This window comes from Solanum dulcamara, chromosome 7 (assembly GCF_947179165.1).
Source record: "Solanum dulcamara chromosome 7, daSolDulc1.2, whole genome shotgun sequence".
NCBI lineage: Eukaryota > Viridiplantae > Streptophyta > Magnoliopsida > Solanales > Solanaceae > Solanum > Solanum dulcamara.
The window spans coordinates 51,911,772-51,929,313 of record NC_077243.1 but is presented as its reverse complement, the minus strand read 5'-3'; the positions used below and the strand labels follow the sequence as shown (position 1 = coordinate 51,929,313).

At 38.3% G+C, this 17,542-nt stretch overlaps 1 pseudogene; it reads right to left on the bottom strand.

The window, feature by feature from the left end:
• Positions 1-10,522: 10,522 nt before the first annotated feature.
• LOC129898012 (5S ribosomal RNA) lies at positions 10,523-10,642 on the bottom strand (annotated as a pseudogene).
• Between the last annotated feature and the right edge of the window lie 6,900 nt (positions 10,643-17,542).

The following is a 17,542-nucleotide window of genomic DNA, read 5'->3' as shown; positions in this document are numbered from 1 at the left end:
CAACCTAGCCTAGAGAGTCAAATCTAACTCAATACATTCCCGAATCTATCCCCACATTGACAAAAGCCAATATCTAATGCAAACACTAGCAAACCTAGACTAAGTCTCAATAACACCAACACTAAAGATATTCTATCCTATTTACAACCCATATGAACAAGTAAGACATCAAATTAGTCATCATCCACCCATACATTACCCGAAATCGCAAAAAGTAAGGCTAAATATCATCTTAACACTGAACAAATTATCATGCTAGAACAATCAACAAGCAATGTCCATGGGTAGTATGTCCTATCCAACCTCGAACCCAAACACGTATTCTCCAACCCTGTAAATTGGTACCTTTTTTTCCTAAGCCACCTCCAAATAATCCCTGACTATCAAGGTAGTTATCCAGACATCAATGCGATCATTTGACACCCAAATTGCAACAATCAAAAATAGATCTAAAACCAAAAATGGCATTGTGGAACTTGGATAAAAATCACAAAATTCACTCTGTAAATAGGTCCCAAGTAACTCAAGAAACTTGTGCTCCAAAAATGGACACAATTCGAGCCTTAATCATCTTGAAATAGCCCAACAAGAAATGACTTTATTAGACCCATTTCTTACCTAAATTAAACAATTTAGACAAGAACTTATGGGTTTAGAAGCATGAATAATAACCTTAACATTGTTCCTACACTATTCCAGCTCAAAACAATGAAATCCACAAGAAATAACCAATAAAAGAGCTCTTTAACTCTCACAATAAAAATGAAATAAGAAGGACACACCAACGATTTAATCACTATATCACTTCGGTGATCTCGACGTCGCAGGTGCAATGTCGTCGATGCAAAAAATAGGTTGTCGGTGCGAGGTTCAATAGGGATGATCATCTTTGTAAGAGCGATGACCCTTTCACCAGAGTAGAGTTTTGCTGACAAATCTACAGTCTAGTCTCCACACGAGCGGGTAGCAAGTGTGAGCCCAGGCTCCACAAAATAGATTGAACCAGTTCTTGGGATTAAATTCCTGAGTCTTAATTGGAATTCAAAATTATTTAGGGGTACCACCAATGCAATTTGAATATGATACTCAACTAGAATTGGTATTTCAAACTCATTTAGCTTGAGCGGCTACGACTTGGACAAGTACTTGAAATGCGATCCGAAATTCCATATGAGAGACTTGCTCATTCAAGGGGTCATTTGGAACTTGGGGAGCTTGTTTCTCCGCATTGACGTTTCTTTTTATGGGTATTCTTCTTGAAGGCATGATTCTCAAATTATAAAGAAAAAACATTAAAGGGAAAAGCCTTAGAGATCAACTCTATCACATGACATAAGAATAATGAAAGAAGTAAGGATTCCTAAATGCCTCACAGCTTTTTATTCATAGATATGGTGTGCTTCACACTAATGAACCAGCCTCTACTTGACATAACATGTTAGACTACCTAGGAAACCTTAAACCTTATGCTCTGATACCAAGTTCTTTATGACCTAAGCTTGGCCCTAAGTGTGACACAGAGATTAGAATCCTAAAGGACTCAAACCAAGCCTCTTAGCATATCATTCACGATCATACATAAGGTAAATGAAACAATAAGACTAAATAATAGATGCAAAAATAATGTCTCAACAAGAATAGTCTTAATAAAGGATAAATCAACAGCGAAAAAAAATAATGACGTAGACTCCATCAATATCTAACATACCTCTCCTAGTCTACATGGGGGCATTAGAAAAGATCCTAGCTCACCCAAAATATAAAATATAAAATCATAAGAAATAATAAAAAGATAAATATCCAATCCTCAAATTATGAGGACTTATAAACAATAGGAGAATAATGCGTGGGAGATGCAAAATAATTATCGAACTCTATATTATGATATAACGTAGACAAAAAGTATGAGTTAGTTCACGGAACACACTAAGTATGTGAGAAGCATGCATTAACAAAGATAATAGGACATAAGCAATATGACACTGGGATGCATGACCAACCTTTTAAAAACATGAGTAAAACTTGAAAATATTTGAATAACATAGTCATGTGGTCAATGCATTATAAACATCATGAAAACTTATAAATTTATGTATACCTTTATTGGATAGGACCATTAACCAATATATAAGACCATGCAAGATATAGCATTGAATCAGATGTAACTCAGACATCGAGAAGAGAGAGGCTACTTGCCAAAGTAGACTTCATGAGACCATCTTAAACTTGAGCTATTTGTTGATCCACTAACTAGGCCATAAAGACAAACCTACACAAGCAACATAGTTAGGGACTAAAGGTTGCTACTAGAGTTCCCTTGGGTCACTACTTGAGCTTGCACACTGAACCTCACCTTAAATTCCTCTCAGTTCTTAGTCAATATCCCAACAAAAGTCATAAATCATAGTCATTAACATCATTAGGAAAGGAAATAATAGATACCAGCCAGACATCATAAATTAGTCGCAAGAGTAGCTCATTAACATGATTTGTTCAAACAAGAAAACCTTTCATCTTTATGAATCCGTGATTAGGTGAAAAAAGTCTCTCACCTCTTTAACATGAATGTGTGAGAATTTTCTCTCACAACCATATGTATATACTTGCTTGAACATCATTGAAAATATTATTCATTACTTTTTGGAAGTCATTCATAAGTCCTTGATAATCATTCATAATTAGTGTTAAAATCCTTATATGAATCATGATCACAATTCCATAAATTTATACTTGAAAAATTGCATAGTGCTTGAATCCATGAAAATCAACTTGAAATCATGAAATTTAACATGATTCATGCATAATTAAATTACTAATAATGAAATAAATGATAATTGAATTGACCAAATGGAATTTCAAAATAACTAGGGCTAAAAATAATTATAGAAGACAAATTTGAGAGAAAATCCATTGGGACTCTATGGATGGAAGGATTTCTGAATACATTCTCAAATACCTTAAATAATTAAAGACCTAAACCCACTTAAATTGGAGGCTTGGTCTTGTTGTTTCTTGAAACCTTGCTTGAGGAGGAAAATAAACTTTGGGAGAGATTTTAGAAAGATGATTCATGTTTAGGGTGAATGGAAATGAATAAGGGATACAGGAGGATTTGGGATAGTTAATAGAATATGATTTGTACCCAAAAACCATCCAAAGACATTAGTGATATAAAAGGAAAAAACCAATGCACATCTTTAAAATTCACTTAATGGGTCCCTAGACGGGCTATCTTCATGATTCGTGGAGAGCTCCACGAATCGTGGAGAGCTCCACGAATCGTGGAGTTGTCCATAGAAACTAACTTGGTCAAGTGCGGGCAAGTGGTGTTTTTATAGATGAGAAATGTAGTTGAATGGAACAGCAGGCGGGTTACATGTTCCACTGTGCCGAGATGTGAGGTGCAGGTGGTGATGATCACCCCGGGGTATGCGCTAGCGCCCTTGGACCATGGAAGGCACAAAAGGCCGTTGTGGCCCTCTTGGAGAAACCCTCCACTTAAAACTCCTAAGGACTCTTTCTTTAATGGGGTTTACGGGGCGTCGACCTATGTATGGGTTGTAGAAGGGCTCATGAACTTTGATTCAATTTTCATTTTGCCTGGTCACCTCCGTGTTACACCTTCAAAGGCCATGGTTTATTTCATAGTATAACACCCTGTGTTATTCTAGCCTAGAGTTACTTCGAAATTCAAGTACAAAGGAAAACCTAGCCACTATAATTCACCAATAGTGATGGGCAACATGCCAAGTTGCCCCTAAAGCTCGCCAAAATATACTGAAAGTTATGCTAAGGGATGAAGGACTTTTAGAGAGATGAAGGGATAAGTGGGGACTCGTTGAATGTATTTGCAATCTAATAATCCTTGCCAAAAACATTAGAGAATTGTGCTCAGAGAAAAGGGAAGGTTGGCGAGATGAAGGGAGAAGTGGCAACTCGCCGAGTGGCTTTGCGAGCTAAGGTTCCTCGCCAAAAATATGAGAGACGTTTTCTCATAGAAAAAGGAAGATTGGTGAGATAGAGCAAGGAATGGGGACATGTCATATGGTTTAGGTGAGCAAGGTCGAGCTCGCCAAATATTTCAAAGTAATTCTCCTCAAACCTTGAGAGGGATGGGCGAGAAGAGAGAGAAGGCGGCAACTCACAGATTTGTTTTGGCAAGCACGATCGACCTCGCCTAATGGCTCATCATTTATTGTATTTACCAAGCTATTTTGGGACTAGAATTAAATCATTATCGGTACCCAACGAAGTCCTTTTGCATTAACACCTAAAAATATTTGACAGAAAGAATTAAAAAGAATGACAAAGCTAGGGTTCAAGCATTTCAACCCAAATCTTCAATTTTTGCTATAGAGTCTGGTTGTTAGAACAACCAGTGCGTAGCTCTAATTCCCAAGATTCATCTTCTGTGAATAGGATTCGTGATTTCATAAGGGTAAATGTTACACCCCATACTTTTATACCTTGGAATGCATTCTTAAGTCTGTTGAAAGGTTCTTAAGTCTCTTGAAAGGCTCTTAAGTTCTTGGAAGGATCGTAAGCCTCCTAAGTTTCTCAAGGTTTCCTAAAGTTTCTTAAATCTTCTTAAGCCTTTTTAAGAAATCTTAAGATTCTTAAGAGTTACCATGTGATCCGAGTAATCTATAACTCTACCAAACAACTCAAAGGAAAGGAAAATGAGATACCCCATAATATAGAAGATAGGGAATAGAGTTATAAGAACCCAGAAGAAGTTGGAGACCGAATAATGAGTCGTAGGACTCGACTTATTTATGTAATCTACCAACATGGAAATATTACATACTTAATCTACTTGAGTGCATACTAATCTTACATACAAAGGATTACATAGGTTCGTAAAGTAAGACGAGATTACGAACGCACGAGGAAGAAAAAAAGATGTCATATGGCAGCATGAGGGAGTGTCATATGGCATAAGTTGGGAGTGCCACATGGCAGAATATGGAGTAAGGGGTGGGCCCCCACATGCCACTTAGCATCCCATGGTTGGAGGTGTGGTGCATTGGCCCTATAAGGGCCTGACACACTTGTCACCACTTAGGGGTTGACACGTGTCATCCCTAAAAGTGGCCTATATATATAAATATATGTTTTATGACTTTAGTTCGTACTTATCCTCTAGTTATTCTTATCAAGATACTTCTAGAGACAATAAGAAGAGAAGAGAAATCTAGAACAAGAGAGAGGAGAAACCTTAAACTGGAGAAAGAGAGCCACGAATTTGGAGCCAAAAAAGGGTAAGTTCTCTGATTTCCTTCCATGAATTAATTATATAGGGTATACCATGGTGTTTTGAAGGTGTTACTAATGTAAATTTATGGTTTCGAGCAGCACCAAAATGTTAGCAACCATCCACAAGGTTTTGGGCGCACTAAGGGAACTTCCAAGGAAAGTTTTGACGAGTTTTGGACAAGGTAAGTGGCTTCTATTTCAAATTGGAATTTATGATGTTGTTGTGAGGTATATTAAATGTCTTAAATAAAGATGGAAGTGGAAAATTTCCATAAGGATGCTAGGCTCTAGAAAACAAACTAAGTTAAAGTCATAGTAGCTAAATCGAAGTTGCGTAGTGTGTTGTCGTTGTGGTACTGCGGTTGCAGGTGGTTGGGTTGTGTGCTGAAGGGCTGGAAATTGTTTTAAAAAGTTTGTGGTTTCTTCTGGTTGCAGCCACACGACCCTCTATTTGGTATGATTAAATATTTTGCGAAATAAAGATTTAAAAACTCTATTTTGGTATCATAGTTTGGAGCTAGTTGTTTAGAGTTTGAATTGTGTAATGTTGAAGTGATTTACTTATACATATACCATTTTTGTTGTTGTTAGTATGGTTGTTGATGTTTTATCTGAGTTGAAATCTCGGGGATGTTGAAGTTATAGAGGAAATGTTGCTTGATTTTCGGTAGCTTCAGAACTAGTAACAAACTAGTCGAGGGTAATGGATTGGAAATGGCTCCTATTAGTACTTGGTTGTAGAGTGGGATATTGGAAATTTAAAGTCTATTAACCTTAGTATTAATTTCATGTCAAATAGGTTAAGGAGGTATCAAGACAAGCCGGATTTCGATTAATCCTTGAAAAGGTATGTGAACCTTACCCTTTTTTTCTTTTGGAATGTCTTAGCTTGAAGTTATATATATATATACGAAACTTGGGAGTCATTCCATTCATAAAGCTCTGAGTATGATTCAAGACCCTTGTTGACTTTTGGATGTTAGAACTCTTACACTAAGTGGACTAATCGCCTTTCAAGTCTTCTGTAGGATGAGGAGTAGTACATACAAGGCCTATCTCTTTCTTTCTTTGAAATTGCTTAAGGTAAGTGAAATGATGTCTGATATGAGTTTAGAGGTAATTCCATTTATAGGTTCCGAATATAATTCGTGACTCGTAGTCACTTTTGAATACTTAGGGTCCTAAAGTAGTTAAATTACTACTCTCGAGCCATCTATATATTGAATAGTAAGTGGAGATATAAACACCTATTTTGAAAAGCTCTTAGAGGATAAATGTCTTTGATTGCATAAGTTATATCTCTGATTGCATAAGTTGTGTCTTTGATTGCATAAACTATGTGGAATTATCTTGGTACACGCCTATGGTTCTTGAGGAACTAATTGATGTAATCCCTAATAACATCTAAAGGGTACCTCAGAGAATTACTTTCCTGGTTTTCAAGTGACGGTTCACTTGACTGTTTCATTGAGTGTCAGGAGATGATTTAGTTGCATATGATTTCTCACTACTCTACTCGTACATATGGTAACCCTTCTTTCACCAAGTTCTACGTGGGGCTGGGCCTAATATCTTGAATAGCTTTACTACTTATTTCACTGAGTCCCTGGCTGGATGCGATATAATACAGTGATATGAAGGGTGATGCCACATACGAGGAGGGGATTCTATAAATGATGATATGATGATGCGATGATCTAATAATGTCACAGCGATACGAGTATTCACTGCATCCTGAGCTGGATAAAATATAATGATTATGATACCAAGTCCCATAATAGGCTGGGTACAGTATATGGTGATATAAGAATGGAACACCGAGTCCCTCACTAGAGGGCCGGGTATGGTATATATATATACGATGCGGGTACGCTACAGATGTACCCTACTCTCTTCACCGATTCCCTCACTAAAGGGCCAGATACTGAAGGTATGCATGCATGTGTAAATATAGTGATATATTTGTGACACCGAACCCCATAATGGGCCGGATATATATATATATATACAATAAGGTTATACCGTGTATGAGTGTATGATGTCATATACGATGACATGATGAAGTGATATATATGATGAAAAGAAATGATGCTATGATATTATGATGAAAATGATTTTACTGCATAAGACGCAGGCACGATAATGAGTTAATTGTTATACTTGTCCCCCACATCCCTGTTCCAACTGTAATCTCGTTATGGTGTTTTATGCTTACATAGTCAATACATATTTCACACTGACCCCCCCTCTGTTCAGGGGTTGTGTTTCATGGACACAGGTATAGACACGCGACTTGAGGATCCACCAGCTTAGGATTCCACCTAGCGAGTTTAAAAAGAGATCCATCATGTCGGAGCCCAACTTTTGGTAATGACCATTAATGTATATATTTGTGTGTTTAAGGGTACGGTGTGGGCCCTGTCCTATCTTATGTTTCTGTTTCTTTTTACTCTTAGAAGTCTATAGACATATATGTGGGTTGTATTTGTATGTGTGAATAGTTGTTCCTATATATTACGATATCCGTGCCGGATTATATATTTTATCTTGCCTGTTGGCACACTATGACTCAAATAGGAGATATGTTTCCTTATAGTTAGCAAGGGTACACGCGAGTGTCCAGTTCGAGCACCCGTCATGGCCTATGGGGTTGGGTCGTGACAAAAGTGGTATCAGAGCAGTCCTTTCTTGGAATGTCTATATACCTTGTCTAGTAGAGTCTTGTTTATCGATGTGTGGTGCACCATATGTATAAACAGGCAACTATAAGATATTTAAGATGTTACCTTTCTCTCTTGTCTTACATCGTGCAATAGAGCTATGTATTAGGATGATCCCTCACTGACATACAATTGTATTTACAACAATGCCTCTAAAGAAAGCAACAGCTGCCCAAAAGTGCAAGTCAGTAGCGGATGGAACAAGTTAGACCCCGGGAGTTATTAGGGCTCGTTCCTAGTCAATGCCATGAATTGTGCACCAGTCGGCGAGCTCCACTATGCCGCCGCCTCTAAAGGAGCTTAGATCAGTAGTAGTTGTGGGCCCCAAGACCCTAGTGCGTAAGCCTCTAGTCCCACAGCTATGGCCAGAAGATAGGGCGATGAGGGATGCAGTTCAATTATTGACCAGGTTAATGGCAGAACAGGTTCAAAGGTATGGGCTGGGGATTAGGAGGCGGTACAATGAGCGACAGCCCGATAAAGATTATGCCAGAGGCCAGCATAAGAAGGCTAGAATGGCTGGTGATTCAGGAGAGTTTCAAGGCAGACAGCCTTACCAGTCTAGTATATACCCTTCCCAACCATCTTAGAGGGTACCCCCTCATTTTCCAGGTGGAATATTCAATAACATGGGATATCTAGGAGTCGTTCTGAGCTTTAGGGTTTTAGGTGCACTAATGAGAAAAGGGTCACATCAGTCGAAGCCATCTTTACCTCAATATCCTGGCTGTGGTAAGGCGCATATTGGGAAATGCCATCTTTCTATAGGTGCTTGTTTCACCTGCGGCCGTCAAGGCCATTTTGTGAGAGAGTGTCCATTTAAGAGTACATGGAAGGGTGCAGCTCAACCTACTAGATCAGTTGTTAGAGTTTCTTTTTCATTGGCTATGCGCCCTATGAAGTAGGGTATGCATACCTCAGCAAGCCATAGTGGACACCATGGCGGACTTTCTCTGTATTAGGAGGCATCATCAAACATGGTTACAGGTATACTATTAATCTTCTCCCAGGATGTGTATGCATTGATAGATCCAGGCCCCACTCTATTATGTATATATCTCTTTTTGTTGTCGATATTTAGCGCCATGTGTGGCTGTAATAGACTATGATATGCATATATGTGTTGGCCTTGTGAGGAATTATTGGTATTTCCTGAGTGCAGGTTTGGGATAGTAAGGAATATAGAGGAAACTTTGCTGATATTTTTTTGGACATAGAAAGAGAATGAGATCGTATCCTCAGTAATGATAAGGATGAAATCTCATGAAGTAGAGAAGGGTATTGTGTATATATACCTCCACTTTGGAAAATAGTGGGATCCCTCGAAGATTGGGAATAGAAATTGTAAAACAACTGAAGCATTATGAATTATCAAAGGGTATCCATTGGAAAAAAAGTGATAAATAAAATATGAGATACCTGTCATCAAAGTATCAATGCCCCAAATGGAGAATCGGACACGATTATAAGTACTAGTGATGTAGTGATTGGGATGAATGAAATGTGGCTTCGACTAAACTACTACATTAGTTATATGACTCGAGTACCAGTAATTGGACTAGATTTGGTACTAGTTAAAGAGAATTCTGAGCACCCCATGGTTATATTAAGGTTTCTTACAAGAGCAACCTAAAGTATAGATGAGTTAACAGAAGGGGTAGATATGGTACAGTATGTCAAATATGTTGGAATAGAATCATATGCGTATGAACAGTTGAAAATAAACAGAGGATGACATGGGTACACCCTAAAAGGGGGGAAGTAGACAAAAGGAATACAAGCATGAGAGGAAATCAACTGACATTGTCACATGTTGATAGAACCGCTTATATTTCAAGTGAGATCCCATACTGGCATGAGTTAGCAAGAGCTTAAGGCCAACAATAAATAGATAGAAGCCGCGGTATCTAAGATCGTGCGAAGAATCATAAGTGCCTACAAAAAGGGGTGAATATGATAAGAGAGTAGGACTGAGAAAACTAAGGGCCGCAAAAAGGGTAGTAGGGCCCTGTTTGAGTAAAGATTAAGATATGGCAACAGTGCCATTGGTCGCTAATATTGGGACGTACAAGTAACAAGGAGAATGGAAAATCTCCTATGGTAGGAAATGAGGAGACTAAGGAGTACGTAAAGGAAAAAAAGAAAGAAGTAGGACAAAATAGCGTTAGCACAAGCAAGTCCTAGTGTGAAGTCGATATGTAAAGCAAGACCGGCCGGGAGAAAAAAAGACTGTGTTTACCTCATACCAATTGTATAAGAGTAGTTGTGCAACCTATGAGTAGTTATATATATCATAAGACCAAGCGGAAGAGTACATGATGAAAAGGAGTTATGATATTTTGGAGACATTACAGAGGAATACGAAGAAAAGTTAAACTAAATGGCCAAAAAAGACATAATCATGGTTGAATTAAAGATATACCCCGACACCAATTATAAGAGACAAGAAGAGAGGGCAAGGAGAAACATAAAGACTAGCAAGAAGATGCTAAGGTAAATCTTGGGCTAATATGAGTGCCTTCACACATTATTTCAAGAATGGCAATGGAACGTGACAAGAGGACTTCTCAGGAAGGTCACCCATCCTACTACTACTCTCACCAAAGAAGGTTTAACTTCGGAAGTCTGGTGGGATCCGGTGCATTAGTACTACTATGATCACACGAGATGGGAGAATCCAAACTAGCGGCGAAGCAAAGACACGAGATTATGTACCTAGAGTGTTATAAGTTACGATAAGGGAATTGTAAAAGAGCTTAAGCAAAACAAGCAAGATTAGCCAATTACCAATAGATGGCACACTTGTATGCCACAGGTCTTCAACATAATACCAGTTAATGATAAGGCAAACCACGGAATGGCTATACAGGTCATTGTGTAAGGGGACTTCAGCACAACTTGGTAGCCAACTCTGATGGGCAAAAAGCAAAACCCAAAAGGCGAGGGTACCAATTGATGTCATCTAAAGAAGGAAACAAGTAATATACAAGGTCAAAGATTCCCCAATACAAACTTGGCTACAAAACTCACTTTGCACTCCCTGGACAGATAATTCTATATGGAATATTATCCGCAGATTAACAATATCAACCTATGTTCCTTCAATCAAAGACTACCTGCTCAGCCGAAAAGGTGTGAAATTATAGGTTAAGAGGGTGGTAGGACCTTATGGAGTCCCCATAGCTATTGTCCCAGACGAAGGAGACAAGTTACAGTTAACTACCAAAGATCAGTCAGCAAAGAAATTAGGAAGACAAATAGGTCTTCATACACTATTTTACCCTCAGACTAATGGACTGACTAAGCTTGGTAGCTACATAGTAGATGATATATTGCAGGCCTATACGCTTGACCCCAAAGGTAACACGAATAATTTCCTACCACCTATCAAGAGTAATTACGATATTGATTATCATTCTAGTATCCAGGTGGCCCTGTATGAGAATTTGTATGGCAGATAGTGTAGGTCGCCAATTGATTGGTTTGGTGTTAGTAAAATATGACTAATAAGCTCAGACGTGGTTTAATAGGAGGTATAGAGGGTGAATCTTATTCGGGAGAGATTATTAGCAACACAGAGTTGATAGAAGTCATAGGTGGATAATCGACATCGATCTCTAAGGTTTCAAGTTATAATTAAGAACTCTCAAAATTGTCACCCACAGAGGAAGTGATGAGAGCCAGTAAGAAAGAGGACCTTAGTCTGAGATGCATTGTCCCTTATCAGACCCTCCACCGAATAGGCAAGGTTGCCGGTGAGTTAGACTTACCAGTAGATCCAGAAGCAGTACATCCAGTCTTCTAATTATCGATGCTTCGCAAGTGTGTTGGTGATCCATCCCGAGTATATCCCGTAGTGGATATCTAGGTCACGGAGGAGTTATCCTATGAGAAGCAACTGATCGCCATCTTGGATCGGCAGAGTAGGGGATTGTGATCTAAGGACATAGCTTCCATCAAGGTGATATGGCAAAATAAGAGTCGCAAAGAAATGACATGGGAAGCCGAAAGGAAAATGAAACATAAGTATCCATACCTATTCCCTAAGTCTACAAGTAATCCCAACTTTGAAAATTTTATATTGGCTACTTGATGAAAGTGTGGGTTATTGTAATAGACAGGAATTTCCCCGTAATCTGTATAAGATCTTAAGAAAGATTTTGGTTCACATTCGAGGATGAATGTCCTAAAGGGGGGAAGGATGTTACACCCCGTACTTTTGTACCTTGGAACACATTCTTAAGTCTCTTAAAAGGTTCTTAAGTCTCTTGAAAGGCTCTTAAGTTCTTGGAAGGATCGTAAGCCTCATAAGTTTCTTAAGGTTTCCTAAAGTTTCTTAAATCTTCTTAAGACTTCTTAAGAACTATTAAGATTCTTAAGAGTTACCATGTGATCCGGGTAATCTATAACACTACCAAACAACTCTAAGAAAGGGGGAATGAGATACCCCATAACAGAGAAGATGGGGAATAGAGTTATAAGAATCCAGAAGAAGTTGGAGACCGAATAATGAGTCGTACGACTCGACTTATTTACGTAAGCTACCAACTTGGAAATCTTACATACTTAAGCTACTTGAGTGCATACCAAGCTTACGTAGCAAGGATTACATAGGTTCATAAAGTAAGATGAGATTACGAATGCACGAGGGAGAAAAGAAGGTGCCACGTGGAAGAATGATGGAGTGCCATGTGGAAGCATGAGGGAGTGCCATACGGCAGTAGCTAGGAGTGCCACATGGAAGAAGCTAGAGTAAGGGGGTGGTCCCCCACATGCCATGTGGCAGCCTATGTTTGGAGGTGTGGTGTGTTGGCCCTATAAGGGCTTGACACGTGTCACCACTTAGGGGTTGACACTTTCACCCCTAAAAAAGTGGCCTATATATATATATATGTTTTATTACCTTAGTTTATACTTTTCCTCTATTCATTCTTATCAAGAGACTTCTAGAGACAAAAAGAAGAGAAGAGAAATCTAGAACAAAAGAGAGGAGAAATCTTAAACTTGACAAAGAGAGCCACGGATTTGGAGCCAAAAAAGGGTAAGTTCTACGATTTTGTTTCATGAATTAATTATATAGGATATACCATGGTGGTATGAAGGAGTTAGTAATGTAAATTTATGGTTTGGAGCATCCCCAAAATGTAAGCAAGCAGCCACAAGGCTTTGGGCGCGCTAAGGGAACTACTGAGGCAAGTTTTGATGAGTTTGATGAGTTTCGGAAAAGGTAAGGGTTTCTCTTTAAAATTGGAATTTATAATGTTGTTGTGAGGTATATTATGTGTCTTAAATAAGGTTGTAAGTTGAAAAATTTCATAAGGATACTAGACGCTAGAAATAAACTAAGTTAAAGTTGTAGTAGCTAAATCAAAGTCGCATCGTGTGTTGTTGTTGTGGTGCTGCGGTTGCAGCTGGTTGGTTATGTGTTGCAGGGATGTAAAGTATTTTTAAAAGGGTGTGGGTGATTCTTTTTGCAGCCACAAGACCCTTCATTTGGTATGATTAAAGGTTTTATGAAATAAAGATTTAAAAATTCTATTTTGGTATCGTAGTTTGGAGCTACTTGTTTGGAGCTTGTATTGTGTAATGTTAAAGTGATTTACTTGTAAATATGCTGCTGGTTGTTGTTGTTGGTATGGTTGTTGATGTTTTGGCCGAGTCAAAATCTCGGGGATGTTAAAGTTATAAGAGAAATGCTGCTCGATTTTTGGTAGCTTCGGAACTAGTAACAAACTAGTCGAGGGTAATGGATAGGAAATGACTCCTATTAGTACTTGTTTGTAGAGTGGGATATTAGAAAATGAAAGGCTATTAACCTTAGTATTACTTTCATGTCAAATAGGTTAAGTAGGTATCAAGAGAAGCCGGATTTCGATTAATCCTTGAAAAGGTATGTGAAGCTTACCCTTTTTTTCTTTTGGCATGTCTTAGCCTTAAGTTATATATATACAAAACTTTGGAGTTATTCCATTCATAAAGCTCTGAGTATGAGTCAAGACCCTTGTTCACTTCTGGATGTTAGAAGTCCTGCACTAAGTGGACTCATCACCTTTCAAGTCTTCTGTAGGATGAGGAGTAGTAAATATAAGGCCTATCTCCTTCTTTTGTTGAAATCGCTTAAGGTAAGTGAAATGATGTCTGATATGAGTTTAGAGGTAATTCCATTTATAGTTTCTAGATATATTTCGTTACTCATAGTCAATTCTGAATACTAAGGGTCCTAAAGTAGTTAAATTACTACTCTAGAGCCATCTGTATGTTTAATAGTAAGTGGAGATATAAGCTCTTATTCTGAAAGGCTCGGAGAGGATAAATGTCTCTGATTGCATAAGTTATATCTCTAATAGCATAATCTATGTGACTGATTGCATAAATTGTGTGGCATTATCTTGGTACACGGCTATGGTTCCTGAGGCCCTAATTGATGTAATCCCTAATAACATCTAAAAGGTACCTAGGAGAATTACTTTCCTGGTCTTCAAGTGACGATTCACTTGGCTGTTTCATTGAGTCTCAAAAGATGATTTAGTTGCATATGGTTTCTCACTACTCTACTCATGCATACGGTAACCCTTCTTTCACTGAGTCCCACGTGGGGCTGGGCCTAATATCATGTGCAACTTTACTTCTTATTTCACCGAGTCCTGGGCCGAACGCGATATGATACCATGATGTGATGGGTGATTTCACGTATGAGGAGGGGATGCTATATATGATGATATGATGATGTGATGATCTAACGATGAGACAATGATACTAGTATTCACTGCATCCCAGGCTAGATAAAATATGATAATTATAACACCGAGTCCCATAATGGGCCGAGTACGGTATATGGTGATATAAGGAAGGAACACTAAGCCCCTCACTAGAGGACAAGGTATGGTATGTATATATACGATGCGGGTACACTATAGATGTACCCTACTCTCTTCATTGAGTCCCTTACTAAAGGGCCGGATACCGTAGGTAGGCATGCATGTGCAAATATAGTGATACATTTATGACACCAAACCCTATACTAGGCCGGATATATTATGATATATATATACGATGAGGTTATACTTAGTACGATGGTATGATGCCGTATACAATGACACAATAAAGTGATATATATGATGAAAAGAGATGATGATATGATATTATGATCAAAATGATTTTATTGCATAAGACGCAGGCACGGTAATGGGTTAATTGTTATACTTGTCCCCCACATCCCTGTTCCAATTATAATCTCGTTATGGTGTTTTATACTTACATACTCAGTACATATTTCATACTGACCCCTTTTTTCTTTGGGGGGTTGCATTTCATGCCCGGAGGTACAGACACACGACTTGAGGATGCACCAACTTAGGATTCCATCCAGTGGGCTTAAATGCGGCCAAAATGGTGTGGGTAGTGGATGTTTGGAGGTGATGGGGGTTGGCATGATCAAGAGGTGGAGATTAAGGATCGTTGGGAGTAGAGAGGAAATAATAAGCTTAAATTGAAAGAATACTTATGAAACTTGTTTTTCGTACTATTACTAGTAAAAAAATAAATAAAATTTTTAGAAAAAAAATACTTTGAACATCAACACATAAAAAAAATATATTCAGTTTTCCTCCTTACCAAACACACTAAAATCATTTTCAAGAGATAAATTGAGTGAGGAATAGCCTATGACACACAGCAAACACATGCTCCAAACAGGTGATGAACTCCAACTTAGGAAGCAATTTCTTATAATATCCAAGGTAGAAGAATCCTAGACCAAATTTCTGATAAAGAAGAAAAATTAACCTTATTATAGATAGTACTAATTTTACTTCCCAAAAAAGTGGGACACTGTTCATATTATTGGACAAAGTTGAAAATGTGACAAAACTCCACATATTTATGTTGGATCCCAACTTTGGGTACCTACTATTGATGTATATATTTGTGTGTTCAAGGGTATGGCGGGGGCCCTGTCCCGCATTATGTTTCTATTTTTTTTACTCTTAGAGGTCTCTAGACATGTATATGGGTTGTATATGTATGTGTGAACAGTTGTGCCTATATGTTACGATAGCCTCAGTAGATTATATATATTGTCTTACCTGTTGGCACGCTATGACTCAAATAGGAGACAAGTTTCCTTATAGTTAGCAAGGGTACATGCTAGTATCCAGTTCGGGCACTTGTCATGGCCTACGGGGTTGGGTCGTAACAGTAAACCCGCCGGTCTTCAGTGGATCTAAGGTTAAGGAAGACCCTTAAAATTTTAGTGATGACATATGGAAGATCTTATAAGCAATGCAAATCAAAGAGATAAAAGGAGTTGAAGTTGTCTCCTACTAGTTGAAAGTTGTTTCCAATGTCTAGAACAACTAGTAGGAGGAAAGTAGAGGTGAGAACACTGAACCTATAGTCTAGGATGATTTCTAAAATGCATTCCTTGACCACTACTTGTCGTGATAGTTGAGGGAGGAAAATGTAGATAAGTTTGTGAATATGAAGCAGGCAGGGATGACTGTCAAATAATATAACCTCAGCTCATTCAGTTGTCTAGGTATGCTCCTGAAATGATTCTCGATGTGAGAGCCAAGATGAGGAAGTTTGCCTCAAGATTGGGAAGACATATAAAGAAGTACCAAGCAGCACTAGTGATCTCAATTATGAACTCCTCAAAATGATGATGTATGCCTAGCAAGTTAGGAGAATAAGAAGAAGGACAAAGAGGAGCACCAAAGTAAGAGGGTCGAATCCGTAGGTAATACGGGAAACAATTAAAATTTGGTAATGGTAGGTGTTCTTTCTTCAAAAAGAGGTCTTTTGGTTATGCACCATATATAACAAATGCACCTGTAGCTAACAATAGGAATGACCAGAGGTTTTAAGCTAACTAAAATTTTAGAGCCCAAGGCCCTCTATCCCACGAAAGTACGGTTTAGAGTTCGTCACTCAAGCCACTTTGTGGTAAGTCTGGAAGACTCCACTTGGAGACTGTCAAGATGGCACTAATGGTTGTTATAAGTGTGGCTTGATAGGTCACTTCATGAGAGATTTTCTGCTAGACAGGTAGGGTAATGGGGGAAACAGAGCTCAATGTTCTTCAGCAGCACAACTGAATAGAGGTAATCAAAGAGGGGCTACTTTAGGTACAGGTAGAGGTAACCATCTTTATGATATGGCTAATCAACATGGTCAAGAGAACTCTCCAGATATTGTTACTTGTATGCTTCATGTTTTTTTTCATGATGTTACCCAGGTGCTACTTTGTCTTTTTTGACTCCCTATGTAACTGGTGTGTTTGGGATTATTCCTGAATGACTCTTAGAACCATTTAATGTTTCTTCTCCTGTTGGTAAGTACATTCTAACTAATAGAGTCTACCATGATAGTATAGTCTTCATTTATCATAAAGATACTTTTGCAGACTTAATTTAGTTAGACATGGTTGACTTTGATGTCATTCTTTGCATGTATTGCTTTATCCTTTTTATGCCTTAGTGGGTTGTAGAAACTGAGTAGTTAGTTCCAGTTTCCAAATGAACCAATTATAGAGTAGAAGGGTAGTCCAATATTGCCTCAGAGTTGAT